The following is a 14,663-nucleotide window of genomic DNA, read 5'->3' on the forward strand; positions in this document are numbered from 1 at the left end:
ACAAAAACCACAAGCAAAAAAAACCCCAAACAAAATCCAAAAGCGCAAACAAACACTAAAAAACAACATCAACAACAACAACAAAAAAAACAAACACAAAGGTCACAAGGCTGAGTTTGGGTGAATGGTTTACTTAATCTTAATTTTTTTTTCTTATTTTACTCAGGATTAATCCCACTTTCCACTGAAGGGCTTCCAAGGTAGCTTCAATAAGCTCTACATTTCGGGATAAATATGTTTTACATATGTTTATGTCAAGTGATCTACACAACCAGAGGATCAGCCTTTGATTTCAGGATGTTTGGGTGAAACAAAGTTGTTGGAAAACCACAGATTTTCATTCATGTGAGAATCAAAGGAACACATCCTGAAAGGGGCTGAGCACTCACCAACTCCATTGGTTTCTGTGGGAGCCGGGTAGCACTTGGTCTTCCAAGAATTAGGCTTGGGAGATGATTTGAAATGTTTCAATCTGAAAAATGAGGTTGTAAACCACTAATGTGTGAAATTTTGCAGTTTTGTTTTGGTTTTTTTTTGCTTATGTCTTCTGACATCAGTGAAGAGCTGACTTGGGTCCTTGTATGTAAATAAATCAAGTGGAGTTCAGTCCCTGGGTGTTGGGAACACGGGGGCAAGAAGATGACTGTGGTGGGCTGACCCTTGCTGGGTGGCAGGTACCCATCAAAGGCACTTTTTCACTCCCCTCAGCTGGACAGGGGAGAGAAAATATAAGGAAATGCTCATGTGTTGGGATAAAGGCAGGGAGAGATCCCTCACCAGTTACTGTCATGGGCAAAACACACTCAACTTGGGAAATTATTTTATTACCAATTAAATTGGAGTAGGGCAATGAGAAATAAATACAAATGTTCTTTAAAAAATCTTCCCCTTCACTCTTGATTTTCTCTTCTCCACCGTGGGCATCCATGGGCTGCAGGGGCACAGCTGCCTCACCACAGGCTGCAGGGGAATTCCTGCTCCAGCACCTGGAGCACCTCCTGCCCCTCCTTCTTCACTCACCTGGGTATTTTCAGGGCTGTTTCTCTCCCATCTTCTCTCTTAGGTTGGAGTTATACGCATCTTTTTTTCCCCCCCACCTTCTTAAATCTTAAATCCCAGAGGTGCTGGCACAGATGCTGGTGGGCTTGGCCGTGCCCAGTGGTGAGTCCATCATGGAGCTGGTTGGCACTGACTCCTTTTGACACGGGAGAAGCTCCCAGAAGCCTTTCATAGGAGCCCACCCCCCACTACCAAAAGCTTGCCAGGCAAACCCAACTCAACAACCCACAGATGTGGTCATTTACTGGCTGGGATTATTTATAAATTCCTGTTGGAGGTGCCACCTTTTAGTGGACTCATTGGCTGTGTGGAATTTTAAATGTGGAAGGAGGGAGTGTTCCTGATGAAGACTTTTTTTTCTTTTTTTTTTTCTCCAGTTCAAAGTGTTTTTATTTAACTTCAGGTGTAAGAGTCATTTCTCTTGCTGCAAGAGGGGAGAAGATGTGAGTTTGCCCCAGCTCTGGCCAGAAGCATCAGTTGATCTGATGTAGCACCAGTACTTCAGTTATTAAAAAGCTTCAATTAATAAAAAGCTTTGATTAATAAAGTCCCTCCACTGTGTTGCTCTGATAAACCAAATACCCAGCAGGAAGAGAAAGAAGCTTGCTATTAGTTACATATTCCTTCCATAGGGTTCTTAGCTTTGTCTTTGGGCAGAAGTATCAGTTCACTGATATTAGACATCAGTGTGTGAAAGTGTTTTTTTATAAGAAGGAGAAAAGAAGGGGAAAAAAAAATCCCAAACATTATTGCTTAAATATTATTTTGAATTTTTAAAGCTAACCTAGTGATACTAAAGCAATAGAAAAGGGGGAATAGGTATTGAAATCAAAATGTTTTGACTGGCCTGAACTGAACTCCCATTCACGTGCCCAGCTGCTGCTTTGTGAAAGTGATCCTGGAATTTTGAGCTCATTTCAGGCTTTTGTGACAGTCACTTGAGGTATCTTCAGCTTCTTCTTCCAGTATGAAAAATTGTTTTCTTGTTCAACTCTCCAGGTATCATCCCTGTGAAAGGGGATAGACAATCCTATACAGCACAGAGGGATTTTGCATTTCAAGCTCTGTCTGCCAGTGCTCAGGCAAGGAGGCTTTTCTTGCTTCCTCCATTGATTTAGGATTCGCATTCTGAGCGCGTTGTAACTACAAGGAAATGAAATTCTCTCGCTTTCTGCTAAAATAAGAAGATTTACTCGGGGAAACAACTCTGTAAATACCACGTACTGCCATCTATGGCTCTGCTCGGGAAGCACATTGGCCGGGAGAGCCCTGCAAATGGAGCTGCTTTACAGTGACAGAGAAACCTTTTGTTCTGACCGAGACTTTAAACAAGTGACTCCAAGCTTCCAACAGCTGTTGTGGGAAGATGAAGTTCCCGGGGGAGGGGAATCCCAGTCCATCCCACTCCTATCGGTTTGGTGCCAGGGTCAGCAAGAGATGCTCAGAGCATGGAGAGGGGTTGCAAGTCGGCAGGAAAGCACCTGAAGAGCGGCACAAAGGAATTCCAGCCATTCCAGATGGGAAATTGGCTTCCTCAGTGATCCAATTTAAATGCCTCTAACTCTAAAACCTGCAGGATGGGGAATAAACAAGAGGAGTTAGAGATGTGCACAAGCCTGCAGGGCTGTGATCTTACTGGCATCATGGAGATGTGGTGGGATGGTTCCTGTGACTGGATTGGGATGAATCCTATGACTGGAGTGTTGGAATGGAAGGATTACAGGCTCTTTAGGAAGGACAGGCATAGGAGATGAGGAGGGGGTGTCACCCTGGATGTCAGTGACCAGCTGGAGCACATGGAGCTCCTTTTGGGATGGAGGAGGAGCTGAAGGAGAGTTTATGGGTCAGGATTAAGGGAGGGCAGGGACAGGTGACAGTAGAGTGGGGGGCTGCTGCAGACCACCCAATCAGGAGGATCTATGGGGCTTTGAAAAACCTGGCCTAGTGGAAGGTGTCCCTGCCCATGAGGTAGGGTTGGAACAAGATGATCTTGAAGGTCCCTTCCAACCCAAACCATTCTGTGACTGTGTGAAATGATGCTGTAATTATCATTACCGTTGCTATTTTTACAAGTTGTTCAGCACTTTCTCTCCTGTAAATAAAGTTTCTGAACAAGGATGAGAAAGAGATGAGCAGTTGTTAGAGAAATTCCCTTTATGTGGCCATTTGGTTTTGTCTTCACTGGCAATGGTGTCACTCTGGGCCAAAAGTGCACTTTGCTTTTACCTTCACACTCTTGATCCTCAGCCTCTGGTTCCTGGATCTTCACCAGCTTTTGGCCTTGCCACAGGAGGAGGAATCCCTCTCCCTCCGTAGTCTGTCCAGAAGTGATGTGTAAAGCTCCTGTGATCCCCACAGGAGTGTGTGTGTCAGGGAATGGACATGTGGAAGAGGTGGGGGGTAGAGGTAAAGGAAGCTGGAGCCACAGTGACTGTAGATCGTCATTGTGGAATGGGAAGGCAGCAGAAGGATGTCATGAACATCTCCTCCCCACCCCTTCTGTTCCTAGTCAGGAAGTGAGGAAAGAGAAAAGCTCAGGATCAGTTCAAAGCTCTGGAAAAAGAGAATTGTGAATATTTAGGCTTGGGGCCTCATCATTCCTTCCTGCTGCCAGAGCCAGCACCACAAATGCTTTCAGGGGTGGGTTTTATCCTCTCCCCTTGATGATCCCAGAGTTTTGGAACTCTGGTGAGTGGCTTCTTCACCAACATTCCAGTCACTCATCCAAGCTCCATCCACCGTCTCTGGCCATGACTGTGTGTGCTGGTGCTTGTCCCCCTCATTAGGACTCTTCTTTTGGGCTCCATAAAGTTGTCCCCTGACCCTGGTGTGCAAAGCAGGCTGGTTAAGGGAGTGGGCTGGAGTTAGGGTTTTCCAAGCTGTCACTTAGGAAGCTGGGACTGCTGCCCTGCCTCACTTTACAAGTCTAGAAAATGGGCTTAATGCTAAATTCCCATTTTAGGAGAAGCCTCTTTGCAAGTTGTCCAAGAATGGAGGACTTTGAGCCAAGACACTCCTTGAACACAGAAAATTTTTTCACTTAATAGATACAACCCACGTGAGGAGGAACAGGACTTTCCTCCCTCGCCCTTAGAAGAGGCTGTGATTGCTGGGTTTGACATGTGATGATGTGAACCTTAACACTCCTGAGCAGCTCCTGCCAGCAGAAACCACAGCTGGTAACAGGAATGAAAAGTCATTAGAAATATGTATAAAAAATTGATGACAACAACAACAGCAACAACAAAAGTGAGGTGGAAATGACAAGCCAGTGAGAGGGGGGAATAGGAAAATCCCCTTCAAGTCCTGTGTAAAGCTGACTTATTCCATGTTACCCTTCAGCAGAAGGATGTGACTAGCAGGAAATTTGAAATGTTTAAGCAGATCTTTAACCAGACACAATGCAAGGTGCTATAGATGTAAACACAGTGGTATCTGTTGCTGGAGGGGAAGTAAACTGATTACTTACAAGCTGTCCTCCTTTGCAGTTATCCTCTTCAAACACATCCTCCGGGAATCCCAGGCATTCCCTTTTTTTTTTTCTTACCATCCTCATTTAAACCTCCAGTGGCTGGAGTTGCCCCTGGAAGGAGGGGGCTCCTCCAACAAACTGAACTCAGTTTCTCTGCATTGGAATTGTGCTTCCAGCAGATTTTAGGGGCAGATATATTATTCCAATGGCACTACAATCCTACCTTTCCAAAGTGGGAGGTGGGAGGACAGAGTTAACAAGCCTAAACCAGCTCTGAACAGTTTCCAGCCCAAACAGACTATTTTCATCTATAGAAGGTGCTTCAAAAGAAGGTAGAAAAATGGGGCAGATAGAAAATGTTTTTCTCTCTTTCATGCCTCCCTCATGTACTTTGTAGTCTGAGACCCACTTAGGCCCCCAAAGCAGCTTAATCCTTGTCCCAAAATCTCTTTGCAGATTCCCAGAGGTGCTGCATTTATCCATGGAAATTCCCATCCCATTTTTTGCTCTTGACCAGTGTTGCCTCTGACAACAAGAGGCATTTTCTGTGCAATAAGTGTGTTCTAAATTCAAAGTGTTTGTAAGGGTAGAGAGTTTGTTTATCTCTATTGAGTTTGCTGGGGGGGGGGGTGACAGAGGGAAGTGGAAAATTACAGCTGGATCCAACTCAAGCTTTTCAATCTCCAAAACCCAGACAGAAAACAGACCATGGACAAAGACCACAGAGCAGAGCAGAGAATGATAGCTGTCTCTTGGTTGTGTTTTTGGACAGCAAAGCCAGTGTTTGTCATAAAACCCACCCAGTACCTCCCCAAATGCTGTCATGGGTGGGTTGACCTTACAGCACCATCAAGATGGTCTGGGGATGGTGTGTCCCAGAAGCTGTTGGGCCTTCTAATCCCTGCTTTTGCTACTCCTGTCTGCTTCTCTTTCCTCTGGGAATGACACTGGAAGGTCCCGGTGGTGCATTGAGTAACTTCTGGAGTCATCACACCATGTTGTGATGGGACAGAGGTTACCAGTTTGGGATGAGCTGAGGCCTTTTGGTCATTTCTGCACAGTTTCAAGCAAAACAGGGCAGGGATCTCTGTTCTAAGTCTTTCTGTGTCACAAATAAATCATACAGCTGGGCAGAGTGGTCCCAGCAAGGCCCCTCCATGGGGAGCAGGGGAGACAACCATGAAAAAAGGGGTCCTTATATGTGTTGTTCTCCCTGTGGATTCCACGCTTTGGTTGTTTTGGCAGGATGGAAGGAAAGGTATATGTCTCCCGAAAGGCAGATTTCTAGAAGACCTGATGTTTTGAGAGCATCTCTTGCTCTATGAACAGATTTCTTTGCTCTCCAGATATCCTACAGGAGTGAACTTCACAGATCCCTGTGCATTGTGGTGAAGTTATTTCCTCTTCATCCCTTCACAGATGTGCAAAACCAGAGAGAAAGGTGAGTTATTGCATTTGATTACCTCAACCCATTGCAGACCCCAAATCCTCACATGTCCTGTTCAGTGTTGCAGCTCACCCTCAGTTCTCCCCGGAGGGCACACAGTGAGAAATGAGGAGCTCAGGCCTGTCTTCTCTTCATTTTTAAGGTTTGGGGCATGTCTACCCTTTTGTTAAATGAGGGTCTGGGGATTCACAAACTTCTCTACTTAGGCCTGGAAAGAAATGGGCTGCAGGGATATTTTTCAGCATCTGTGGACAACACTCTCAGGCACGTGGTGGGATTCCTGGGGTTGTCCTGTGCAGGGCCAGGAGCTGCATTTGATGATCCCTGTGGGTCCCTTCCAGCTCAGGATATTCTATGATTTTATGATCCATTGCATTGAGTACAGCTCCCCATTCCCACAAAGATGTGTTTTCCATCACTCCCCATTGCAGCAATGGGAACTGAAAATGGGTTTTAGTTTTTTCAGGGGCACTTTCTGGCACTTCTTCCTCATGCTGAGCTTCTTTGCCCTGCAACACAGGAGAGATTCCCAGCTGCACCTTGCTCTGTCTGGTCTCCCCAACCACAAGACAGGGAAGGTGAGCGCCCCTCATTCCCCCCACCACCCCAAAAGCAAGACAGAGCTGCCCCACGGGGCTCACAGGGGCAGAACACATTTCTTAGGTTCTTTTTCCCAAGCACTCCGTGTTTCCCTCCAAAGCTTTCCCCTCTCCTGTTTGCACCTGCCAGGGCTGGAGAGAGAGAGAGAGAGAAGCTGGAGAAATAGAGAAGAAATCCCTGGGGGCCTCGGAGGCACAGGGAACCTTCTTGCAAGAAAACAAACTCCCGAAAGGCTGGAGAGAGAAAGGGAGAGATTTCCATTCGGAGCATGCACGGCGCTAATCCAGCATAGCCGCCTGTCGGCTAAAAACACGCATTTCAGGCCCCAGCTGCCCCTTTGCTCCAGTCCCTGCTTAACTGGAGATGTCACAGATGCCTTTGGCCGGCGATGCTGCAGTGCCGGCTGGGGATGAGGAGAGGCTGGTTCGCTGCGCTCCACCACAGCCAGGGCTTGCTGCTCAGCTCCCCTGAAGGAAGGATTTTCTCCTTCCCCGCGAAGTTTTTTAGGGATACGAGAGGTTTGAAGGTGTGGAAACGGGGGTAAAAGGGCCGGATGACGTGAAGGGAAGGGAGGAAAGGGAAAGAAGGCCGAGGGAAGGGGGTGGAGGTGCCCTGGAGAGTCCCTGTGAGGAGAAATGGGGTGCTCTTCACCCTCCCTAAGACAGAGGGATAAAGGCTGATGGCAGATGGGATCTTCACCTCTGCCCCTCGAGAAGGTCTGTGCCCCTCCTCTGTTGGGAAGCAGCACCCCGGACAGGGAGGGAGATGGTTTTGTCAGGGAAAGGGGGTGGTTTCCCCCTTTTGGAGTAGAAAAGGTTAAAGACAAGGGGCAGGTCCTGAAGCCTGACAAGATTCTGAAGACCCCCAGCTCTTCCCCCCTTCTCGAGCCTTATCCCTCTTCCCTCCACTCCCTTCCCAGACCCCCCCCTCTGCTCGGGAGGCTCCTCATTCCCGGGGAACCTTCCCTGGGCTGTAAAGCCGGAGGCAGCAGCTTTAGCCCAAAGCTGCTGGGATGCAGCCTGAGCCTTTCACCCCAGCCCATCTCCTCCTCCTCCATCTGCTCAAACTTTCCCTCCCCCCCCCCCTCCTTCTACCCCTGGGGCGTTACGTGGATGTGATATCCCCCTCATCTCATTCTCCCAATATTTTGGGTTAATGGAGCAAGGAATTGGGGAGGATGCCAGGAGAGAGGTTAAAATCAAACAATTAGGAAAGGGTTAACGGCTGTTGTCGTCTCCTGCCCTGGTGCAAAGCCACGGCCAAACCGGGGTGCTGGGGGAGGTCCCCCCATCACCGCCCTCCTCCTCATCACCCCCCCGCCTGCCGGGCTGATGGGCTGGGGGACCCACTGCCCCGGTGGTCCCTGCCGCCCTGTCCCGTGTCCCGTCCCTCTCGGCAACCTGTGAGCTCCGGGGAGGCTCCGGGGGGGTGGTGGGAGAGTCCCCCAGCCCCCCTGTCCCCGGCTGTACCCCGGCAGCGCCGAGCCGCGTCTCTGCGCATCCCTCTGCGGGCGAGCGGCACCTCTCCGCGCCGAACCTCCGCAGGTTTTTTGGGGAGCGGGGAGGGGAACAGAGCCCTCGCCATCCTCACCACCACCTTCCCGGCTCCCTCTTCACCTCCTGGCTCCCCGCTTAGGGCTAAGCTGTCCCGGGGAGGCTGCGCTGCCTGGGCTCCAGCGCGCTCCGGCTGTCGCTGGGCTCCTCTGCTCCATCCATCCATCCATCCATCCATCCTGTAGGCTAGCGGAGCATGCCCGATGCGATACCGTGTCAGTTCGGGTCCTTGCCTATAGCTGCCTGTTTTACAAAGCTCCGATCCGTGCGTGTGCGTGTGTATGTGTGTGTGCATTTCATCCCTCCCTCCTATCCCTCCCTCCCTCCCTCTCTCTCTCTCTCTCTCTCTCTCACTCTAATGTGTGATCTGGAAAGCTTATAAAAGCCTGATGTAATCCTTAATGCAGCCCCTGGCTACAAAGACTGGATCTAGTTTCACAGAGAGAGATTCAGAAGCAGAATTTAAAAAAAGAAAAAGAAAAAAAAAAAAAAGAAAAGTGGGGGGAGAAGAGAGAGAAAGAAGGAAAAGCAGACGAGTGGATTTTAAACAAACATATCTTTCTGAAGAAGACCATTCTCGCTCCTCGCTACTGGGAAAGCTACTCTGAACCCTGCTGTATATTTTTTTTTTTTTCCAAAGGAGAAGACTTGATTGTCTGCTTGGATCTAATGATTTACTGGCTTTTAACTGCGTTTTCCCTCTCTCCTAAGGATTCCTCAAAAAACGGCTTAATTATTTTTGGCTTTTCTCTTCTACCTGCCTGTCTGCAGAGACACCAAAGGTTCTCCTTTCCTTTCCCTCCCCACCCCCATTTCTTTTAGGATTTTTTCCCCCTTTTCCCTTTAATAGATACATATATATATATATATATATAAATGTGTATGTATATATATATGTAGAGGCGAGAGTGGAGGAAGAGGAGGGAGGGAGAGCTCTGCCATCCTTTGGACTTCACGCGCTGCCCAATGTTGGGCTGGTTACCCCTGGATATGTTGCTGGTTTCCATTTGGAATTTGACAAAGGGAAGAAGGAGGATATAAAACCTGGGGAGCTCGGCAAGGTAAGGGGCTCCCGGCCACACTTCCTTCTTCAACGGAGGGTAGGGAGAAAGGGAACGCGACTTCTCCGGGCTGCGCTTTGCCTGGAGCGCAGGGGGGGGTGTCTGTCTCCATCCCCAGGGGAGGCAGGGATGGGGGCAGCGCTGGGGACCCCTTCCTCTGCTTTTACCCCTGGAAACAGCACCCGGAGGGTGCTTTCGTCCCCTCAGCTCTGAAATTTGGACGGATAGAGCATAATCATTCCCTGACATGGGAAGTTTTAACTTTTGTGCATGCGGGTCCTGTGGGCAAACATCAAGCGGTGGAGGAAAATATTGATGTCTGCAGGATGCGGAGGGGGAAATGCAGTCGTGTCCTGGGGAAAGCAGCTGGGGATTGGGTTGGGTTTTTTTGGGGGGAAGGCAACCAGGAGAGGGAAGAGGAGCGGGGGATCGCGGCAGGAGAGCTGCAGAGCCAGCCGGGGCTGAACTGCAAAGTGCTGTGAAGCCGCGGTGCCTTCGCGGGCTGCCCTGGGGTCCGGGACTCCTCAGCCTGCAATGTTGGCAAACAAAGTCTCGGAAGGACAGGCAGCTGCCTGCCCCGGGCGTGAATCTGCCCTTATCACAGCTTCTCGCCTTCCCCTTTTTCCTTGGAGAGGTGGTGGGAGGGTGAAGGGTCTTTTTTGCTTCGCCGCTTGTGTGGCTCCTACCCGGGGCTGGAGGCAACGGCTGGGGAGGGGTGAGCTCCTGATGTGCCCCCCCAAATGCCATTTATCAGCACTTTGCTTCACACGGGAGGAGAAAATGAGCCTTTAGCCTGTGTAGGGCTCGGAGTACGGCACAGACACACAGACACACACATGCTGCTCCCGGAGCTGTGCTCCTGGGGGATGCTGGCACCCAGGCACGGCTTAGGCTTTCTTTGAGGTTGGGGAGGAGGGTGGCGAGAGAAGGAGTCTCCATCAGGGATGCGTAATTACAAAGCATCTTGTTCTGAATCACCCTGTGTGGGAATGAATCGCAAAATTTGTCTCTCCCTCTTCCCCCACCGCCCCCTTCCCTTTCACGGCCTGACATTCGCTGATGGAGGGTGGCTGTTGATGCATCTTCAGACTTTCACAGAGGTGTTTCAGCCATGGCTTTGCCAAGGCTGGAAGGAAAAGGGGAAAAGCGGGATGGAGGGGATCAGGTGGATGTTTCAAAGGGACTTTTCAGCCTGGTTGTGCCCCCGGTCCTGGCTGAGAGCAGCAGCGCTCCCCGAATCGAAGGCTCGGGTTTCAGATCAACTCCGCCAGGTCCCTTCGGTTGTGCCACTCAGGTCCCCGATCCTGCCCTGGCCACGGGAACAACCCCTGTGAATCCGTTGCACAGACAGGAGGTGGTAGGGAAGGGAGCATCAAGGCAAGGTCAAAGGGATGGAGGGCAAAAAGACACCCCCCCCTTCCATCCCTGACCACTCCATCCCTTCGGAGTCGGGGCTTTCCAAGGCTCAGGCTCAACCCACCTCCAGCACCGGGTCTGGCGAATGCCAGGGCCAGCTGACATCTGATGGCTGAGGGAGGAGGAAGAGGAGGAGGGGAAGGAGGGGGCTGAGGAAGAGCGGAGCTACTTTGACAGATGCCCAAACCTGCCTGTGCGGCAGAGCGAGAATCGCAGCGTCTCCAAAGCCTCCCTGGGAGGGAGCCAGGGGTGCTCCGGGCGCAGGGGACACCTCCCCAGCCCCGTTACCTGTTGATTAGCGACAGGTTTGCTCTCACCTGACCGTGCAAAGCCTGAGGGAAGCCGGCAGGGATGAGCCCCCGGCACTCGGCGGAGTTGCCTGATGACCTCCGCGGCGGAGCGGGGAGGGCTGTGTGTTAATGGTGATGACTCTGCTTTGGCTGGTGCTGAAATATCTGTATTATCTATTATCAGCTGGGAGACGAGGCTGGAGGCTTCGCAGAGCTGGGATCTCATCCAAAGTCCGGGCAGCTAAAGGAAACAAACAACTCCCCATGCATATTAAGTGGGTCCCTAATTAATTAATGACTCATTAACCTGGGTCCCACAGTCCTTGCTGTGCGGGAGACCTCTCCGAGGAAGAGGAAGGAGGTCTCAGGGAAGAGCCAGGGAGGTTTTTACCCTGGGAGGGTGCTGAGGAATTGCACCAACCAAGCCGCACTGCCAGGGGACAGGGTGGGCACGGCGCTGAGCCAGGCAGGGGACAGGCAGAGGGCTGAGCAGGCAGGACACCCTGTCTGAGGGTGCTCAGAGGGGCATGGGGAGCACGGGGGTGCTGAGGCAGGGGGAACAGGGGACCTCCATGCTCTGTGTGATCTAGAGGGGTCAGGGTGCAGCATCACTTCTGCTGTGGAGGGAGAAGGGGAAGGCCAGGAGGAAACTGGATGGGGTAAAGGCACAGGCAGGGCAGGAGCAGGACCCCTGGCCCTTCCCATAGCACTTGGGATGGTGTTGCAGAGCCCTGGGTGGAGGGATAGGGGCTTGGAGCCCCTCATAACCGACCACTAAAGGTGAAGAGGCTCAGGGAAGGGCTGGCTGCAAAGTGCAGGGGTTTTCTAGTTATGAATTTTCTCTACCTCTCTTCTCCTTACATGGGGGAAACTGAGGCAGGTCCGTGTGCCAGACCCCATACCCTGGCTGGGAAATGTGTGTGTGGGGAAACACACCTGATCTCCAATCAGACCTCAAGGAGCAGCCACAGGCACCCTCCACGGTGGGGGGAGCACCCCCCCATCCCACTGTTTTGGCACACCAGGGAGACCTGCAACACTCTCTGCCCCACAGGCCCTCAGAGGTGGTCTGGGACAGTCACACAGCCCTTCTCTCCCTTACATCACCCCACAGACTCCTTTTTCAACCACCCTAAACTCAATGACACCCCCTCCCAACACACACACGCACACACACACATGCGCGCTCTCCATCCTTCCCACAGCATCGGGACCGTTCCCGCTGGAACCGCGGGGGCGGGAGAGGCTGGGAAAGGATGGGGGGGCATCTCAACCTGGTGTCAGGGTCCCCTCCACATCTCCCCCCTGCCCATTCGCGGTACCGGGGGGGCTGTCGGGGGCGGTCGGGGCTTGCGGCGAGCGGCGGGGAGGTGGCGCTCGCAGCCCGGCTATCGCCGCTCGCCGCCCCCGGAGCGCTCGGATGCTCGGCACAGCCCGTGGAGCGCTGCTCCCCCTTATCCTCTCCCAAACAAAAAAAAAAAAAAAAAAAAAAAAAAAAAAACAAAAAAAAAAACACCCCACCTGCACGGCTGGGGCTCGCAAGAAGCGCTGCCTCGCACCCCGCACCAGAAACACGCCGCCCACGGGGGTTTATGTCTCAGTCTCTAGCATCACCTTCCCATGGACTTTTTGCCCCCCTCCCCCCGTGTTTTTTTTACCACACTCCCCCACGTTTCACCCTCCCTCTTCTCCCCAATTTCAACATCGTTGTGAAAATAGAGGCTCGTTGAGCTTCCACGGGCTCTCCATGGGAGTGCAAGTGGGGTGAGCAGCTCTGTTACCCCCGTGCCCAGGATTGAGAGGGGCAGCCCCCAGCTCTAAGGGCTTGCTGAGGGTCTTCACACCATCCCTTGCTCCGTACAAGCGGGGGAAAAGGTTGCCCGAGCACTCTGCTCCTGCGAGTCCACCCATAGTGGGATCGTGCCCCATCATCTCTCCTGGGAAGGGGAGATGATGGAAGGGATTCCCGCAGTGACTGTGCGGCTACAGATGGCTTTTCTTTACCCCTTTTTAGAGGGAGGGAGAGGGGAAAGCAGCGTGTTCCTAGATCCAGATTCACCTTCTCCCGTAGCTCGAGTGCAGCACGCAGGAAATCCCCTGCCATCGATACCTGTTGCCGGGGATCAGCTCGGCTCATTAATTAGCTCCAGGAAACCTGCGCTGGTAAACAAATGAGTCAAAGCTTTTCTCCGGGGCTGATCCCGGGCTCGCAGTGCACCGGTTGCCACCTTTCTAGGAGAGGTGCAAAGAGAGAGGAGTATTTTCTTCAAGATGGATGACAGGCTGTCTCTGGAACCAGCTCGCCTCCTCCCCTTGGAGAAAATTCCCATCCCCAAGCGAGCCTTCCAAGGGAAGGGAGCTGGCACCTGGCCTGGGGGTTTGCAGAGGAGTCTTGGTGTCACAGCACATGTCAGAACGGCTCCGTGTGGCTGCAGAGAAAGTCCCCATCACATCCCAGTGTTCACCTTTCACAGGATGCTCCCGTGTCCTTCTCATGGTTCCTTCCCCAAGTTCCCTGGGCTCTCTGCTTGTCTGAGGTTTGCAAAAGGTGCCGATATTAAAGAGGGCAGGAGGGTGGTGCTTGTGCTCGGGTGAAACTTGGCCAAGAGTTAAGTTGCTGGTGGGAGTTGCTGTCCATCCATATATTTGGGTGGCGTAGGGATTTGGGGTCTGAAGCACAGGAAGAAAGGGGCTGGGGCACCGTTTTCTCAGCCAAGGTGGGGATAGGAGGGATGTCTTCCAGGGAAAACAGTGTTTCACTGTTCCATCTGCACTGGAGAGGCAGGGGCTCCTTTTGATTTGAGATGCACTCCTTTCCTTTACATTAAATATTAGGAAGAAATTCATCCCAGTGAGAGGGGTGAGGCACTGGAATGGGTTACCCAGAGAAGCTGTGGCTGCCCCATCCCTGGAAGTGTCCAAGGCCAGGTTGGACAGGGCTTGGAGCAACCTGGGCTAGTGGAAGGTGTCCCTGTCCATGGCAGGGGGTGGAATGAGATAAGCTTTAAGGTTCCTTCCAACCCAAACCATTCTGTAACTCTATGATTCATATATGGCCCCCTAAGATCCCAAATCCACAGGGACAAGCCCTCTAAGTACCAAATCACTACAATAGGGAGCTGTGCCAACCCTCATTTCTCCAAGTCAGGGCCAGCACAGATGTTATCCTGGTCTTCAGCATCCTCCAGCATCCCAGTGTTGGAGGTTCCATCTGCCTTGTAACCCTTCTTAATGTTCCTTCTGCCCAAAAGGCAATTCTTCCAGAGCCCCACACCATCCCTGACCCAATATTGGTTGCATTTTATTAGAACATAAGAAACTATCAACTGGAGGCCAAACTTGTCTTTTGGAGAGCAATCTGGCAGGGCAGCCCACGGGGAGAGAGTAATTCCCTCTCTCTTACATGCACTCCATGTGATATTTGGCTCTTTAATACGGTTTGCAGGGTGCTGAGGCTACAAAACACAACAATAAAAAAGAATAAGGGAAAGGAAAATGAGCAGTAAATGAAGTCCCTTCAGAACATCCATTTGTCGTCACGTCTTGGGCTTAGAAATTCCTCGCGGTGCCTCTTGGAGCAAGGGGTTTGTATTAGTCTGATTATGCTGAGATAATCTGTCATGTTGCTCCAGGAAGCTCTGAGGGAAGAGGGGGGAAAAAAAAAAAGAAAAAAAAAAGGAAAGGAAAGATAACATTTTAAATCAGAGGGCTGCTAGATTGGTGACTCTGTCTGGCAGACACACATCACTGCCCCCTTTATGAAAA

General features: G+C 51.4%; 1 protein-coding gene and 1 long non-coding RNA gene across 13 annotated transcripts in view; one reads left to right on the forward strand and one right to left on the reverse strand.

The window, feature by feature from the left end:
- Positions 1–2,231: 2,231 nt before the first annotated feature.
- On the reverse strand, positions 2,232–8,415 carry LOC113989824. Its single transcript, XR_003541416.2, has 2 exons — positions 3,286–8,415; positions 2,232–2,629 (listed from the first exon to the last, which is right to left on the reverse strand). It is a non-coding gene; the product is annotated as an uncharacterized LOC113989824 (long non-coding RNA).
- Positions 8,416–8,986: 571 nt separating this feature from the next.
- ADGRB1 (adhesion G protein-coupled receptor B1) overlaps positions 8,987–14,663 on the forward strand; it is a 294,127-nt gene continuing 288,450 nt past the window's right edge. For all 12 annotated transcript variants that reach the window (XM_027724710.2, XM_027724713.2, XM_027724716.2 and 9 more), the window contains exon 1: positions 8,987–9,192. The gene's annotated coding sequence lies outside the window, so the exon portion shown is untranslated. The remainder of the gene's footprint in view (positions 9,193–14,663) is intronic.

Source organism: Pipra filicauda, unplaced genomic scaffold, assembly GCF_003945595.2.
Source record: "Pipra filicauda isolate LSUMZ 115617 unplaced genomic scaffold, ASM394559v2 scaffold481_size456399_pilon, whole genome shotgun sequence".
NCBI classification, from domain to species: Eukaryota; Metazoa; Chordata; class Aves; order Passeriformes; family Pipridae; genus Pipra; species Pipra filicauda.